This window comes from Sapajus apella, unplaced genomic scaffold (assembly GCF_009761245.1).
Source record: "Sapajus apella isolate SASKATOON/1434 unplaced genomic scaffold, GSC_monkey_1.0 scaffold17, whole genome shotgun sequence".
NCBI lineage: Eukaryota > Metazoa > Chordata > Mammalia > Primates > Cebidae > Sapajus > Sapajus apella.
Window position 1 is genome coordinate 19,551,553 of NW_022436957.1, and position 18,777 is coordinate 19,570,329.

Below are 18,777 nucleotides of genomic sequence, written 5' to 3' on the forward strand. Positions count from 1 at the left end.
TTGTTTTGTTTTGTTTTTTGTTTTTTGCTTTTTGTTGGAGTTTCACTCTTGTTGCTCAGGCTGGAGTGGAATGCCACAATCTCGGCTCACTGCAACCTCTGACTCCCAGGTTCAAACAATTCTCCTGCCTCAGCCTCCTGAGTAGCTGGGATTATGGGCACCCACCACCACACTTGGCTAATTTTTGTATTTTTAGTAGAGATGGGGTTTCACCATGTTGGCCAGGCTGCTTTCGAACTCCTGACCTCAATTGATCCACCCATCTCAGCCTCCCAAAGTGCTGAAATTACAGGTATTAGCCACTGTGATCGGCCACTAGTTGGTATTTTTAAAAGGGGTTCCTATTGGATCTGCATTGTTGTTTAACATAATTAGTAAAAATCTGCCAGGGTAAAAATTATACGATTGGGCCAGGCACAGTGGCTCACACCTGTAATCCCAGCACTTTGGGAGGCCGAGGCGGGCAGATCACTTGAGGTCAGGAGTTTGAGACCAGCCTGGCCAACATGGCAAAACCCCATGTCTACTAAAAATATAAAAAGTAGCTGGGTGTGGTGGTACACATCTGTAGTCCCAGCTACTTGAGAGGCTAAGGTGGGAAGATTGCTTGAACCCAGGAGACAGAGGTTGTAGTGAGCTGAGATCATGCCATTGCACTCCAGCCTGGGCAACAGAGAAAAAAAATTTACAGGATTGTGGAATAACAGAATGGCAAATGGACTTAGACATCCATCTACTGCCTTCATTTTGCAGATAAGGAAACACGCAGACTGAGAAAATTCCCTCACCTACTGAACAGTCTAGGGGTCCAAGTCATGGGGTGGGGAAGATGGCTGAGAGGAGAACCAGCACTTAGTATTTATGGAGCAGAAAGAACTAAGCATTGAGCCATGGCACACACAAAGCCATCAAGGACAATGTTTATGGTGCAAAAGGCTTTCTTAATGAAGCACCAATTTTGTTTTAAGTCAGAGTCTCGCTCTGTCGCCAGGCTGGAATGCAGGGGCACGATCTCAGCTTACTGCAACCTCTGCGTCCCAGATTCAAATGATTCTCCTGCCTCAGCCTCTGGAGAAGCTGGGACTACAGGCATGTGCCACCATGCCAGGCTAATTTTTGTATTTTTAGTAAAGACAGAGTTTCACCACGTTGGCCAGGCTGGTCTCAATCTTTTGACTTCGTGATCTGCCAGCCTCGGCCTCCCAAAGTGCTGGGATTACAAGCATGAGCCACCACGCCCATCCTAAAGTCCCAATTTTTAACTCCAAATAAACATTTCAAATCTGTTCACTATGCTCCAGATCCACCACCTTCAGCCTGTCTTTTTCATCTGGATTACTCTTGTCAGAGACACCTAACTGATCTACTCCCATTCTCTCTTGCCCTTTACTCAAAGCTGGGACTTAACATGGAAGTCTAATCACATGACTCCTCCACCTAAAGCTGACCACTTCAAAGGCTGCCTACTGCTCTTTGGATAAAGACCAGAACGTTCAGCATGGGCCACTGAGCCCTGATGATCAGGCTCTGGCCCACCTCCCCTCACTTCCAGCACCTTCATCCTCCTCCTCCTCCTTCTCCTTCACAACACTCCAGGATTCCACCTGTTCTGTTCCCTCTCAGGAAGCCTCCTCCCTCTTTTGTTTTTTTGAGACAGTCTTGCTCTGTCTCCAAAGCTAGAGTTCAGTGGCACAATCTGGGCTCATTGCAACCCCCACCTCCTGAGTTCAAACAATTCTCCTCCCTCAGCCTCCTGAGATTACAGGCAGGCACCACCACACTTGGCTAATTTTTTGTATTTGTAGTAGAGACGGATTTCACCATGTTGGCCAGGCTGGTCTCAAACTCCTGACCTCAGATGATCCACCCGCCTCGGCCTCCCAAAGTGCTGAGATTACAGGCGTAAGCCACTGCGCCTGGTCTCAACCAGTTTTAATATGTCATGTTGGGGAGGAAGGGAGAGGGAATGGGATTTTTAGATTTTTACCTCAACATAATATTTGCGACCAAAACGTGGATGAGGCTGGACACGGTGGCTCACACCTGTAATCCCAGCACTTTGGGAGGCCGAGGCGGGAGAACTGCTTGAGCCCACGAGTTTGAGACCAGCCTGGGAAACATGGCAAAACCGCACCTATACAAAAAATACAAAAATTAGCTGAACGTGGTGGTGCATGCCTGTAGTCCCAGCTACCTGCAAGGCTGAGGTAAGAGGATCACATGACTCCTAGAATTTAGCTTCTGAGATGCCGCTCCTCCACATCTTGGGTTTATTCTTTTTTTCTGTTCGAGTCAGGGTCTCACTCTGTCTCCAAGGCTGGAGTGCAGAGGTGCGATCAGAGCTCACTGCAGCCTCGAACTCCTGGACTCAAACAATCCTCTCACCTCAGCCTCCCATGTAGCTGAGACTGTAAGTATGTGCCACCACACCCAGCTAATATTTTATTTTTTTTAAGAGATGGGGGTCTCACTATGTTGCCCAGGCTGGTCTCAATTTCCTGGGCTCAAGCGTTCCTCCCACCTTGGCCTCCCAAAGTGCTGGGATTACAGGTGTGAACCACCATGCCTGGTCCACGTCTTGGGTTTATATACTGAGATTGTCCTCAGGTTTATGATTCTATACCCGATCTTATTAGAATTCAGTCAAATTTGTTTTTAATTTTGCATTTCCTCTTTGAATTCTGACACTGTCCCACAAGGAGTTTGCTTCCTCCCTAATCCCTCTCCTCTCAGCCGCTTTTAAGAATCATCTGCAAACCATTTCCATCAATGGCTTTTATTTGGCCAAAAGTTTCAGGTCGTTTGAGCAATAGAAAGTAAAGGTAATGAATATAAAAATGTTTCTGATGCACTCTATCTTCAAATCTTTGAAAACAATCAGGCTGGGTGCAGTGGCTCACTGTAATCCCAGAACTTTGGGAGGCTGAGGTGGGCAGATCCCTTAAGGTCAGGGGTTCGAGGCCAGCCTGGCCAACAGGGTGAAAAGTTGTCTCCACTAAAAATACAAAAATTAGCCGGGTGTGGTGGTGCATGCCTGTAATCCCAGCTACTTGGGAGGCTGAGGCACGAGAATCACTTGAACCCAGGAGGTGGAGGTTGCAGTGAGTCGAGATCATGCCACTGCACTCCAGCCTGGGTGACAGAGCAAGTGAGACTCCATCTCAAAAAAGAAAAAGAAAAGAACCAGACCAGTAAAGAGGGGAGGGGACTAAAACAAAATAATCAGTAAAGCCAATATACTAATTGAATTCCATTTAATTCATTTATTGAGCACCTACTATATGTCAGGTATTATATTGGGTCCTGAGACGACAAAGATCAAACAGGGAGAGTTTCCAACTTCTGAGAATTCTCCAGCTACAGGGAAAAAGCAGAAATGTAATCAAATACATTGTGATAATTGCTGCAGTGAGTCATGTGCCACATAGTCTACAGGAAGCAGCAAACAATTTTGCCATGATGGAGTGCTAGAGAAGTCTTGGGGAGGAGACAGCATAGTGGCCTGCAATGCGACAGAGAGGAAATGACATTTGTGTAAAGAGAAATGAAACTAAATAAGAAAAAGAAACTAAATTATCCAACTTGAATTTCCTAGTTTCTTGCTAAACCCTAAGAAAGTTTTCCAAAAAATTAAAGGAAAACATGTTTGTCTTTCTGTCTCACCTGATGATATATCTAAATACCTAATTAAAATGTCATTTTAATTAAAGGCACTCATGAAAGGTGGCTGGGTACCACTGTATCAATGGCCCAGCTGGCCATCCCCTGGCGGGAGATTTCCGTAAGTGACCTAGCAGGGTTACTGTTACTATTACTGCCCCACATGAATCTTGTGCTGGAGGTGACTAGACTGTGTGTTCCTCAGCAGAAGCGGGATGCATAAGCAAAAGCTCCCTTTTTGTTTCATTTTCAGAGTATCCTAGTTCCACACTGCAAGAAGTCACATGCCTCACAGGACGGTTCCAAGCTGAGCCCAAATCACTGAGGGAGGTTCACTGCTTGCCAACATGAACTTTATTCCTAGATAAACAAGTCCCAAACCATCTTCTCCACATGCCACCAAGGTCAGGTCAGAACACACATTATCAGCTGGGCACGGTGACTCACGCTTGTAATCCCAGCACTTTGAGAGGCCAAGGCAGGTGATCACATGAGGTCAGGAATCCGAGACCAGCCTGGCCAAGATAGTGAAACTTCATCTCTACTAAAAATACACAAATTAGCCAGCATGGTGATGCGGTGGCGCGCGCCTGTAGTCCCAGCTACTTGGGAGGCTGAGGCATGAGAATCACTTGAACCGGGGAGGCAGAGGTTTCAGTGAGCTGAGATCACGCCACTGCACTCCAGCCTGGTGACAGAGCGAGACTCTGTCTCAAAAATAAATAAATAAATAAATAAATAAATAAATAACCTTTTTTGGCTGCGTGCAGCAGCTCACATCTGTATTCCCAGCACTTTGGGAGGCCAAAGTGGGCGATCATTTGAGGTCAGGAGTTCAAGGCCAGCCTGGCCAACATGGTAAAACCCCATCTCTACTAAAAATACAAAAATTAGCAGGGCATGGTGCCAGGCACCTGTAGGCCCAGCTACTTGAGAGGCTGAGGCAGGAGAATCTCTTAAACCGGGAGGTGGAGGTTGCAGTGAGCTGAGATTGCGCCACTCACTCCAGCCTGTGTGACAGAGCCACATTATATCTCAAAAACATAATTAATTTTAAAAACAGAAGAATGCATTTCATACTATGACAGAATATCAATGTTAGCAGTAGGAAAGGTCTGATTTTTTTTTTTAGAGCTTATACTTTCTGAGGGAGAATCATGATAAGGGCCTCTTTCTTCCCTTCCCATCTCCAACTTACTTGTAGGACTGAAGGCCCAGGAAATCCTTACCCCTTTTCTACTTCCAGCCTGTCTCAGCCTGAAGGAACTGGATGACTGACACCCCAGTGAAGGCTAAGGAAGAAATTCAAAGGGCTGTGTTTTCCCTATGCACCGGGAAGAGACAAGTCCCCCAGCTTTCTTTCGGTGTCTGGTAGGAAGTCTGGAGTAGATGTTTTGATCTGTGATCTGTGTTGCTTTGTGTCTATATTTTTTTCTCCAGTTACAGCATAAAATTTCCCCTAGTATTTTAATGGAAATTTTTTCAGCTGGTACACTAGGTTCTCCTGAAAAAAAAAAAAAAAAAAAAAAGCCAGGCACCGGGGCTCACACCTGTAATCCCAGCACTTTGGCTGGGAAGCTAAGGTGCGCAGGTCACCTGAGGTCAGGAGTTTAAGACCAGCCTGGCCAACATGGTGAAACCCCATCTCTACTAAAACACTAAAATTAGCCAGGAGTGGTGGCACATACCTGTAATCCCAGCTGCTCAGGAGGCTGAGGCAGGAGAATCACTTAAACCTGGGAGGCGGTGGTTGCAGTGAGCTGAGACAGTGCCATTGTACTCCAGTCTGGGCAACAGGAGTGAAACTCCATCCCCCCCCTCAAAAAAAAAGCCTCTTTTTTTTTTTTTTCTCTTCTCCTCTCTTCTTTTCTTCTATTTTAAGATAGAGTCTCACTCGGTCACCCAGGCTAGAGTGCTGTGGCGCCACTGCGGCTCACTGCAACCTCAGCCTCCTGAGTAGATGGGACTACAGGCGTTGACCATGCCAGCTAATTTTTGTATTTTTTGTAGCGAAAGGGTTTCACCATGTTGCCCATGGCTGGTCTCAAACTCTGGCGCTCAAGCAATCTGCCTGCCTCAGCCTCCCAAAATGCTGGGATTACAGATGTGAGCCACCACGCCCAGCCGACTTTTCACATTTTGATAACCTGCCTCCATCCTTTGGTCAGCCAGAACCTAGCATGTTATAGGAAAGGACCTGACAGAGATCTCTTTCATAAGGGAGAAGAGAGTCCTATTGATAAAACCAGAAAAGTTTATCAAGAGTCTTGAAGGTTCTGTCTTATTTATTGCTGTAGCTACTATACCTGGCACACTGCCTGATATACTGTAATTACATAATAATATAGATTGACCAAATGAATAAATAGCAGTAGTGACAGCTACCATGTATTGAGTACTTAGTGCCTAACATGTTAAAAATATAAAATAAGGCCGGGCACGGTGGCTCACGCCTGTAATCCCAGCACTTTGGGAGGCTAAGGTGGGCAGACCACTTGAGGTCAGGAGTTCGAGACCAGCCTGACCAACATGGAGAAACCCCATTTCTACTAAAAATACAAAATTAGCTGGGCATGGTGGCACATGCATGTAATCCCAGATAACTCAGGAGGCTGAGGCAGGAGAATCGCTTGAACCCAGGAGGCAGACATTGCTGTGAGCCGAGATCACGCCATTGCACTCCAGCATGGACAACAACAGCAAAACTTGGTCTCAAAAAAAAAAGAAAATACATAATAAATAAATGCTGAACAAACGAGGGGTTGGGCGCGGTGGCTCACGCCTGTAATCCCAGCACTTTGGGAGGCTGAGGCGGGTGGATCGCTTGCGGTCAGGAGTTCGAGACCAGCCTGGCCAAGAGGATGAAACTCTGTCTCCACGAAAAATACAAAAATTAGCCAGGCGTGGTGGCACACGCCTGTAGTCCCAGCTACTTGGGAGGCTGAGACAAGAGAATCGCTTGAACCCAGGAGGTGGAGGTTGCAGGGAGCCGAGATTGCACCACTGCACTCCTGCCTAGGTGACAGAGCAAGATTCCGTCTCAAAAAAAAAATGAGTGAATAGTAGCATGGATTGTATTGTTTATTGAGCACTAATTCCTTAAATAAGGACTAATCTTATTTAAACTCACAAATGGATGAGGTCAATATTACCATTTTATAGATAAGGAAATTGTGGTTTAGAGACATTGGGTAACTCTCCAGAAAGTCAAAATGGCCAGCAATTGATGGCTAGCACAAATTTACCAAATATTAGGTTGGTGCAAAACTAATTGCAGTTTTTGCCATGGAAAGCAGCCTATTATCAGATGTGTAATTAGTTGTGTCTTTCTCCACCAGAGGGAGCACTCCTGCACCCAAGACTTGCCACAGAAAAACTGATAATGGGGTAGATCTGGGCTCATCACCCTGGTCATTGATAACAGCAATCACTGGTGGAATCAGGAGATTCTGCAGTCACAGGACTCAAACTTGGAAATGAGAAATCATCTGGAAACCTAAATGATCACCGGGCCTCAAAATGTAATATTCAAGTTCCCCTTTCATGTACATATTCAGCATTTTCCAAGCCTTCAGCCAATATTTCTCCCTTCTTGGTTTGTCTCTCCATGGGGACAAACGTATTCTACATTTATTTTTACTCTGGTACATGATAAAGTAATGAATGACAGATGGTTCTAACTTAATTGACGGGCTCCCCACCATATTGCAAACCAAATGAATTGAAAATTATCATCTGAGAACCCTATGTCTGCATTTAATTTTTGTAATCTAGGACTCTTTTCTATCTCAAGCCAGTAAATAAGGAAACTGTATTTTCACTTCTTTCCATTGTACTTTGGCAAAAATAGATTCTGGACTTCTTCTGCCGAATGTGAGTCTGTCTCATTTATTGGTTACATCCTTACACATGTATCATTCTTACCCATCTCAGTGCTGTCTACCATGGAAACAGTGGATGATGAGAGGAGAGTAATAAGCATGAAATTCAAAACCAGAATGGTGAGCTCCTGCTGGGGCTACAGGGTCTGTACTGTCTGCAACTGGAGTGGACCATTCCTGCTGTTCTGTCCTTAGTATGACACTGACATAAGGCAACAGTAAGACTCAAAGTAAAGATCAGGAAAAAGCATTATCAGGTAAATACTTACAAAAATAAAGCTGTATTACTTAGCCAGGAGTGATAGCATGTGCCTATAGTCCCAGCTACTCGCGAGGCTAAGGCAGAAGACAACTTGTGCCCAGGTCAGTAAGCCATGATCGCATCACTGCACTCCAGCCTGGGTAACAGAGCAAGACCCCGTCTCAAAAGATAAATAAATAAACAATAACATGTAAAATTAAAAAATAAAAAACCGGCCAGGCGTGATGGCTCACACCTGTAATACCAGCACTTTGGGAGACCAAGGTGGCGGATCACCTGAGGTCAGGAGTTCTAGACCAGTCTGGCCAATATGATGAAACCCCATCCCTACTAAAAATACAGAATTAGGCCGGGCGCGGTGGCTCAAGCCTGTAATCCCAGCACTTTGGGAGGCCGAGGCGGGTGGATCACGAGGTCAAGAGATCGAGACCATCCTGGTCAACACGGTGAAACCCCGTCTCTACTAAAAATACAAAAAAACATTAGCTGGGCATGGTGGCGCGTGCCTGTAATCCCAGCTACTCAGGAGGTTGAGGCAGGAGAATTGCCTGAACCCAGGAGGCGGAGGTTGCGGTGAGCCGAGATCGCGCCATTGCACTCCAGCCTGGGTAACAAGAGCGAAACTCCGTCTCAAAAAAAAAAAAAAAATACAGAATTAGCTGGGCATGGTGGCGCATGCCTGTAATCCCAGCTACTCGGGAGGCTGAGGCAAGAGAATCACTTGAACCCAGAAGATAGAGGTTACAGTGAGCTGAGATTGTGCCATTGCACTCCAGCCTGGGCAAAAAGAGCAAAACTCCATCTCAATAAAAATAAAATAAAGTAAAATAAAAAATAAATAAGATATGGGCCAGGCACGGTGGCTCAAGCCTGTAATCCCAGCACTTTGGGAGGCCGAGGCAGGTGGATCACGAGGTCAAGAGATCGAGACCATCCTGGTCAACATGGTGAAACCCCGTCTCTACCAAAAATACAAAAAAAAAAATTGGCATGGTGGTGCGTGCCTGTAATCCCAGCTACTCAGGAGGCTGAGACAGGAGAATTGTCTGAACCCAGGAGGCGGAGGTTGCGGTGAGCCGAGATCGCGCCATTGCACTCCAGCCTGGGTAACATGAGTGAAACTCCGTCTCAGAAAAAAAATAAATAAAATAAATAAATAAATAAATAAGATAAAAAACCACTGTAAAGAGGCACAAACATGATAAAAGAAAAAATTCGCCATAAAAATATTAATATAAAAACTCTGAGCTTGCTTGTATCCAATAACTTAGTCTCAGTTAAAACTGCAATGATAAATTTGACCTTTTTTTTTGAGACAGGGTCTTGCTCCCTTGCCCAGGTTGCAGTGCAGTGTCACTATCACAGCTCACTGCATCCTCAACCTCCTGGGATCAAGGAATCCTCCCACTTCAGCCTGCTGAGTAGCTGGGACCACATGTGTGTACCACCACGCCCAACTAATTTTTTTAATTTTTAGTAGAGACAAAGTCTGTCATGTTGCCTAGGCTGGTCTCCAACTCCTGGACTCAAGGGATCCTCCCACTTCGGCCTCCCAAAGTGCTGAGATTACACGCATGAGCTACTGCATCTGGTCAAACTTGGCTACTTTAAATTGAAAGACTTCCATATGACCAAAGACACTACTAGCAAAAAAGCATCCTAGCCACAGATTCAGTACACGTCTGTAACAAAAATAACAAAGAGAGGAATAAGAATAATGAATTATATAAAAGGGCTACTAAATGAATAAGAAAAAGAAAAATGAGTCAATCAAAAATGGATAAAAGTCAGCACGGCATGGTGGCTCATGCCTATAATCCCAGCACTTTGGGAGGCCAAAGCAGTCAGATCACCTAAGCTCAGGAGTTCAAGACAAGCCTGGCCAACATGGTGAAACCCCATCTCTACTAAAAATACCACACACACACAAAAAATAGCCAGGCGTGGTGGCAGTCACTTGTAATCCCAGCTACTCAGGCTGAGGCAGGAGAATCACTTGAATCCAGGAGGTGGAAGTTGCAGTGAGCCAAGATCACACCACTGCATTCCAGCCTGAGCGACAGAGCAAGACTCCATCTCCAAAAATAAAAATAAAAATAAAGGAAAATAAATCTAAATGTCCATCAACAGGATTTTTTTTAACTTTGAATGCTCCAGGGAATGATTTTTTTATCCAATTAGTTCATAATACATTGCCAAATCAGTTTCAAGGTCAGTACACCTTCCTTGGATAGATTTCAAATGCTTCTAATTTAATATTCCTTCTTATATCCCTTTCACATATATGAATACATGTAAACACTCCAAATAAGGGAAAGGCTCACCTGCAAGATTGGTGTCATTAATGTAAAAAGCTGTGTGGCTCTTGTCTCCCATAGTGGCTCACAGGGTTGAAATGCCTAGCTGAGTTTATCACGGTTCCGATACTGGCCCTCCGATATGCAAGTCTGAAACTTGATTTGTCACTTCACTAGAGGTAAATCTGTGTGTCTAGAAGGACTCACATTAGCCAAGAGACTGATACATGAAATTAGAATATCAATTTATTTTTTTTTATTTGAGACAGGGTCTCTCACTCAGTCACCCAGGCTCAAGTGCAGTGGTATAGTTACGGCTCACTACATCCTCAAACTCCCAAGCTCAAGGAATCCCCCCACTTTAGCCTCCCAAGTAGTTGGGACCACAGGTGTGCGCCATCATGCCCAGCTAATTTTTTAAATTTTATTTTATTTATTTATTTTTTTTGTAGAGATGAGGTCTCCCTAAGTGGTCCAGGCTGGTCTTGAACTCCTGGGCTCAAGTGATCCTCACACCTCAGCCTCCTGGGATTACAAGCCTGAGTCACCATACCTGGCCTCCGTTTTTGTTTTTGTTTTTTTGAGACAGGATTTCAGTCTCTCGCCCAGACTGTAGTGCAGTGGTGCGATCTTGGTTTACCACAACCTCTGCTTCCTAGGCACAAGTGATTCTCCTGCCTCAGCCTCCCAAGTAGCTGGGATTACAGGTGCACACCACTACTTCCCAGCTAATTTTTATATTTTTAGTAGAGACAGGGTTTCACCATGTTGGCCGGGCTGGTCTCAAACTCCTGACCTCAAATGATCCACCGGCCTTGGCCTCCCAAAGTGCTGGGATTATATACGTGACCCACCACTCCCTGCCTGGCCTCAACTTTTTAATTCATAATGAGATGTGGGTCTGCTTGAGGGCTATGAGAAGCCCAATTATAACTGGAAGATTTTTTTTTTTTTTGAGACAGAGTCTCACTCTGTCGCCAGGCTCCAGGCTGGAGTGCAGTGGCACAATCTTGGCTCACTGCAACCTCCGCCTCCTGGGTTCAAGCAATTCTCCTGCCTCAGCCTCCCAAGTAGCTGGGACTATAGGTGCGTGCCACCACGCCCAGCTAATTCTTGTATTTTTAGTGGAGACGGGGTTTCACCATGTTGGCCAGGATGGTCTCAATCTCTTGACCTCGTGATCCGCCTGCCTCGGCCTCCCAAAGTGCTGGGATTACAGGCTTGAGCCACCGCGCCCGGCCGTAACTAGAAGATTTATTAATGAGCATGAAATCAGTTGCATTCAGCTAAGATACATTCACAAGAATATAAGCACCATGACGGTAAAGATTTGTCTGATTTTTCTACTGCTATAATTCCAGAGATTATAGTAGTACCTGATACAATAAAAACTCTGGGCCAGGTGTGGTGGCTCATACTTGTAATCCCAGCACTTAGGGAGGCTGAGGTGGGTGAATCACGAGGTCAGGAGATCAAGACCATCCTGGCCAACATGGTGAAACACTGTTTCTACTAAAAAACACAAAAATTAGCCGGGCGTGGTAGTGCATGCCTGTAGTCCCAGCTACTGGGGAGGCTGAGACAGAAGAATCGCTCGAACCCGGGAGGCGGAGGTTGCTGTGAGCCAATCCAGTCTGGCGATAGAGCAAGACTTCGTCTCAAAAAAAAAAAAAAATCTGTTAAATAAATGAATAAATAAAGACAGACTGATGTATCTATCTCCACAATATACACACACCTGTCTCAAGATTCAACGACGGAAGTGCTTGCATCAGGGTATTCTTGTGCCCAGTTTAGTACCAGCTTGAGTGGTGCCAATTTTGGCCTTTGAGGTTCTTCTTTTTCTGTGTGTCCAGGACTGAACCTAGTTAACACCTTTAGTTGCCTACCCTAAGCCACTCCCTTTTTTTTTTTTTTTTTTTTTTTTTTTTTGAGACAGTTACACTCATGTTGCCCAGGATGGAGTGTAAGGGCATGATCTCGGCTCACTGCAACTCCACCTCCCGAGTTCAAGCGATTCTCTTGCCTCAGCCTCTTGAGTAGCTGGGATTACAGGCGCACACCACCATGCCTGGCTAATTTTTTGTATTTTTAGTAGAGACAAGGTTTCACTATGATGGCCAGCTGGTCTCGAACTCCTGACCTCAGGTGATCCACCTGCCTCAGTGTCCCAAAGTCCTGGGATTACAGGTGTGAGCCACTGTGCCCAGCTGCCCTGCTAATTTTTTATGTTTTTAGTAGAGACAGGGTTTCACCATGTTGGCCAGGCTGGTTTTGAACTCCTGACCTCAAGTGACTTGCCCACCTCAGCCTCCCAAAGTGCTAGGATTACAGATGTGAGCTATTGTGCCCAGCCACTTCTACAGAAGTTATAAAGCCCATAATACATGGCTATTATTTTCATCCTAGATAGTTAAATATCTTTTAAAGATGTTAAAAACAGGAAAAATATATTTTATATTTACACACATATTTGCCATTTCTGGTGCTCTTCATTCCTTTGCATAAATTCAAGTGTCCATCTGGTATAATTTTCCATCAGTCTGAACAACTTCCTTTAGCATTTCTCGTAGTACAGTTTTAGTGAATTCTTTTGGCTTCAGCTTTCCTGAAATAAAAATCCATTTTTGGATTATGCCTTCATTTTTGGAGAACATTTTCACCGGATATAAAATTCTAGGCTGACAGTGTTTTTCTTTCAGCGCATTAAAGATGTCATTCCACCACCTCTAGTTTGCATTGTTTTTGATGAGAAACCAGCCATCAGTCTCATCTTTAAAATTTTCTCTTTTTTTTTTTTTTTTTTTGAGACGGAGTTTCGCTCTTGTTGCCCAGGCTGGAGTGCAATGGCGCGATCTCGGCTCACCGCAACCTCCGCCTCCTGAGTTCAGGCAATTCTCCTGCCTCAGCCTCCTGAGTAGCTGGGACTACAGACACGCGCCACCATGCCCAGCTAATTTTTTTGTAGTTTTAGTAGAGACGGGGTTTCACCATGTTGACCAGGATGGTCTCGATCTCTTGACCTTATGATCCACCCACCTCGGCCTCCCAAAGTGCTGGGATTACAGGCTTGAGCCACCGCGCCCGGCCCTAAAATTTTCTCTTAATCAGGCCAGGCGTGGTGGCTCACACCTGTAATCCCAGCACTTTGGGAGGCTAAGGTAGGTGGATCACTTGAGGTCAGGAGTTTAAGACCAGCCTGGCCAACATAGTGAAACTCTGTCTCTATTAAGAATACAAAAATTAGGCTGGGCGCGGTGGCTCAAGCCTGTAATCCCAGCACTTTGGGAGGCCGAGGCGGGTGGATCACGAGGTCAAGAGATCGAGACCATCCTGGTCAACAAGGTGAAACCTCGCCTCTACTAAAAATACAAAAATTAGCTGGGCATGATGGTGCATGCCTGTAGTCCCAGCTACTCGGGAGGCTGAGGCCGGAGAATTGCTTGAACCCAGGAGGTGGAGGTTGCGGTGAGCCGAGATCGTGCCATTGCACTCCAGCCTGGGCAACAACAGCAAAACTCCGTCTCAAAAAAAATAAATAAATAAAGAATACAAAAATTAGCCGGGGATGGTGGCACATGCCTGTAGTCCCAGCTCCTCAGGAGGCTGAGGCAGGAGAATCACTTGAGCCTGGGAGGCAGAGGTTGCTGTGAGCCAAGACCATACCACTGCACGCGAGCCTGGGTGACAGAGCAAGACTCAATCGCAAAAAAAAAAAAAAGTCTCTAATCACTGGTTTTCAGAAATTTGATTCTGCAATGCCTTGTGGTTTCCTTTGTGTTTATGTGGCTTGGGATTCACTGGGATTCTTAGGTGTGTTAATTTATAGTCTTCAATAAATTTGGAACATTCCAAATGTAGAATGAGAACTACAAGATTGAGAATTGTGTTTCACTAATATATATTACTGAAGGTAAATAAAGAGTGCTTAACAACTATTCACAGGTCTTTAACTGTTTTTGTTTTTAACCATGGCTTCAGAGACTAGGTACTGAAAGAAAGTTTGGGAAAATTTAGCAAGCAATAGGTTTCTGACATTCTTTTTAAAAAGAAAAAAAAATAGAAAGTCTGGGAAATTGTTTTGTCTGCTGCCCTGTCCAGATCCTAAGCAATGTAACTGCATAATTTCCCCCATCTGGTATCTGTAAAATATCTATAAAATGAACAAAGGGCCAGACATGGTGGCTCATGCCTAGAATCTCAGCACTTTGGGAGGCCAAGTCAGGTGGATCACTTGAGATCAGGAGTTCAAGATCAGCCTGGCCAACATGGTGAAACCCCATCTCTACTAAAAATACAAAAATTAGCTGGGCATGGTGGCACATGCCTGTAGTCCCAGCTATTTGGGAGACTGAGGCAGGAGAATTGCTTGAACCCGAGAGGTGGAGGTTACAGTGAGCCAAGATCCTGCCTCTGCACTCCAGCCTGGGTGACAGAGCAAGACTCCATCTCAAAAATAAAAATAAAAAAAAAAGAGCAAGGAAGAAAAGTTGTATGAATTAATATATTCTGAATCATGGCCTTTTGCACGTTTTCTCCTTCTTTCATCTTTTCTGTAAGCTTGCTTCTTTAAAAAAAAAATCTCGAAGTGTCAATTATAGTTGAATGTTATTTAAGTCACAAATAAGGTCCACTTTTAAAGTGAGATAGACCTGTAAATAATTTACCCAGGTGATGTATTCTGGATTGACCCTGTTCACATGGTGTCTAGCCAGGCAGACAAAATGCTCCAAGGAACGTGCAACAGGGTTTATAATACTGATTATCCATACTGTTTTCAAACAAGAATCATTGCACGTTTATTATTTGTGAGGAAGGTCAATGCTTCATGCCAAAGGTTAGCGAATAAGAGAATGGTCCTGCGTAAGGGCAGGACAAAACAAGCGTAGGGCCCCATCAGGTCACTCCCAGCTATTCTTCCTAATCCAAAAATAGTTGTAATCCTTATATCACCAGGTAGCCAGAAAGGAACAAATCTTTAGAGGGTGCCTATTATATCCTAGGCACTCTACAAAGGGCTTTAATACTTTATATATATATATATATATATATATTTTTTTTTTTTTTTTTGAGACAGAGTCTCACTCTGTTGCCCAGGCTGGAGTGCAGTGGTACAATCCCAGCTCACTGCAACCTTCACCTCCCAGGTTCAAGCAATTCTCCTGCCTCAGCCTCCCGAGCAGCTGGGATAACAGGCATGCACCACACCCAGCTAATTTTTGTGTTTTTAGCAGAGATGGGGTTTCACCGCATTGGCCAGGCTGGTCACGAACTCCTGACCTCATGATCCACCCGCCTCGGCCTCCCAAAGTGCTGGGATTACAGCGCGTGAGCCACCGCGCCCAGCACAGAAGCTATTATTATTCACTTCATTTTATACATAACTACACTCAAATTCAAGTACCTTATCTAAAATCACACAGCTGGTAACTGGCAGCACTCAGATTTGCACCTAAATGTGCCTGGCCTAAAAAAAAATCCCTGCTTTTTCTGCCACACAAGTCCACTTAGCTCCACCTTCTAAAAGGAATTACTGAGTCAACTACCCTTTGGCATCACGCCAAAAGGCTGGCATCACTTGCATGGATGGGAAAACCCACAACCCCTGTCTGAGGTTCGGTGTGTATTCTATCTATGAGGGAAGAATATAAATGAAGACGTGGATCATTTTGTTAAAGTGAAAGCAAGTTTAGTTTTTTTGTTTTTGTTTTGTTTTTGAGACAGAGTCTCGCTCTTTCGCCCAGGCTAGAGTGCAGTGGTGCAATCTTGGTTCACCACAACCTGCACCTCCCGGGTTCAAGCCATTCTCCTGCCTCAGCCTCCTGAGTAGCTGGGATTACAGGCATGTACCACCACCCGGATAATTTTTGTATTTTTAGTAGAGAGGGTATTTCACCATGTTGACCAGGGTGGTCTTGAACTCCTGACCTCAAGTGATCCATCCACCTCCACCTTCCAAAGTATTGGGATTACAGGCATGAGTCACACCCAGCCATGAAAGCAAGTTTACTAGGAAAGTAAAGAAATAAAGAATGGCTACTCCACAAACAGAGCAGCCTGTAGACCATTTTTAAAGTATTGGGACAGCTCTCACCTCTGAAAATGATGGTGTTATGATGACTCAGCTTTACCAAGTAGATCTGCCAACCAATGAGATCTGCCTCAATCATCATAGAATCAGGAATTGTCATCTCAGAGTCATTCTGAAATGATTCATCATAGAATTGGGAATCATCCGAGTCATTATCAGAGTCTCAGATCATCAGGATTCTAATCCCTATGGCACTTTGCTTGAAGCATTTTATTTTCCTGGCCAGACACCATCTGTTTTCATGAGCAGAAAAATCCTACGGTCTCTGCAATTCCCCTTCTGTGAAGAGGCCTGGATGGAGGCAACTTCCTGCAGCCTCTGTGGGTGGCAGGGATCTCCTAGCAAGTTGATCGTGTCACGAGATCCTTCGGGTGTTGCTTTTCCAGCTGGAAACCTCTGTGACCAGTGGTGCCTTTGACTGAGTTTTGATCTGGCCAGGGTACTCATTCCGCTGACATGGGCTAGCAGGCTGTGCTTGGCTCATGCTACCAGCCAGGATTCCACACCTGCCAAGGGTTAGCCAGGCATGGAGTGGCAAGGGGTGTGTGGGTGAGCAAGCACAGGGTCTAGCCACTGCGCACAGCCAGACACACCAGCTGCTGCAGCTGGGCGGGCAGCTCCAGGCACTGGCAAAGGTGCTGGTTCCGTGCAAGTCTGCAGCTGGATCTGATGAACCATAAGCGGTGTCTGCTGTGGGCACTGTGTCTGGACAAGGGGGACGCAGCGCTGCCCAGAAGTTTGAAGATGCCAGAAACCGCAGAGCTCCAAAGAGGGTATCACAGCCCTGGCTCAGGGAGCCCCTAGGTCTGGGACCCCAGAAGGGCCACAGCACTTCTCTCCTTCACATCACCCGCAACATGTCAAGTCGGGGTGGGGGGAGAGGGTGTGTTTCAGCCCTGTTTGTGTTACTGCTCTTTCAGTCCCATCATTCAGTAGGTCCTGAGTTCTTGTCCCACATCCAGGAAGAATGAGGTCCACGGACAACTAGAGGGTAAGCAAGGCAGAGAGGAGCCTTATTGAGTGACAGAGCAGCTCTCGCGAAACCTGAAGTGGATAGCTCCTTTCCGCAGGCAGGTTGTCCCAGTGAGGGTCCAGCTCTCAACGGAGAGGAGACTCAGAGTAGGTAGCTCCCTTCCGCAGGCTGGTCGTCTTGATGAGTCAAGAAGACCTGAATTGGGCAGCTCCTTGCCACCGCTGGTAGTCCCAGCATCTGTGTGAGTCTGGCCGGGATGAGAAGAGAGGAAGTGCATGCTGATTGGTCCGTGGGGCGGCCATGGGCGGACCCGGAAAAAGCACCTAAGTTCTCACTCCCGGCCACAGACTTCAGGCGGAACTGACAGCTCGGCCCCCAAGCTTCAGGCCTCCGGGGGCTTGACGGTGGGGCTTCACCGGGGACCCACCCCTTTCCGCCCAGGAGCCTGTCTGCCTCCTGCTACCATCAATCAGGTCGTCCATCCCGCCCAGGCTGTTCCTGCAGAGGAGTGCCGGCAGGCTTGCACTCAGCTGTCCTCAGCGTCCCCTGCCCCCCACCACCAGCCTCCCTCCTGCACTTGTCAGTTCCCAAAGTCTAGAGGGGGCCAAGGTGGCAGGGGACTGGCATGTCAGAAGCGCCCCCAACAAGCACAGCACACCTAGCTGGGTCTAGACACCACTTGGGCTCAGCCACAACTTTGCTCCGCCCCAGAGTGGGCTCCAGGAGGGAGAGGCCAGGCAGCGGGAGCAGGCACTTCCAAGCCTGCCGGGGGAGGGGGGCCTCCCGGCCTCCTAGAGTACAGGGATGTCCAGGTCCGCAGCTATGGCTGTATGGCTGCAGCCTTGCCTGAAAGCTTGGGGATCCCGCCCCTCCAACTCAGAAGTGGGTGGGGCTCTGGCCAGCTCCACAGAGCTTGCAGCCCGGTCCGCGCCTCCCCCAGTACAGCCGGCCTCATCGCAGTAGCCGCTCCAGAAGGGCCACTGCTGCCATCAATTCTTTACTTGTCTTAAACTGTAGATGTTCCTGACCCATATTGCAGAGTTCTACTTACCAGTCCCATTATCAGGACTGGGGACTGGGATGCAAAGCAGAAGAGAAATGCTTAGGAAGAGGAAGAGGTCGAGGAGACCAGAACTGTTAAGAGCACTCCCTGTTGTAATTATGTAGCCAGGCATGGTGGCTCAGGCCTGTAATCCCAGCACTTTGGGAGGCCGAGGCAGGTGGATCACCTGAGGTTGGGAGTTTGAGACCAGCCTGACCAACATGGAGAAACCCCGTCTTTACTAAAAAATACAAAGCCGGGCGTGGTGGTACATGCCTATAATCCCAGCTACTTGGGAGACAGGTAGGAGAATTGCTTGAACCCAGCAGGCAGAGGTTGCGGTGAGCCGAGATAGAGACATTGCACTCCAGCCTGGGCAACAAGAGGGAAACTCGATCTAAAAAAACAAAACAAAACAAAACAGGATGTGTGCTAGTGAAACTTAATTTGTGAGAAGTGGACTCAAGTGTTTTGCTTGTTTACAGATTTTTGCTTGAGTTCCAGCCCTAGGAGAATATTTCATATAACGTCTGTTTTTTGTTTTTTGTTTTTACCATTTCTGCGAAGATCT

General features: G+C 46.2%; 1 long non-coding RNA gene across 2 annotated transcripts; it reads right to left on the reverse strand.

Moving 5' to 3' along the window:
* Positions 1–3,246: 3,246 nt before the first annotated feature.
* Positions 3,247–18,377, reverse strand: LOC116556772. 2 transcript variants are annotated; one of them, XR_004271155.1, is made up of 3 exons: positions 16,195–18,377; positions 12,566–12,708; positions 3,247–3,357 (listed from the first exon to the last, which is right to left on the reverse strand). It is a non-coding gene; the product is annotated as an uncharacterized LOC116556772 (long non-coding RNA). The 2 variants fall into 2 exon arrangements; XR_004271154.1 differs by having other exon boundaries at positions 12,570–12,708; positions 16,195–18,376.
* Positions 18,378–18,777: the final 400 nt, after the last annotated feature.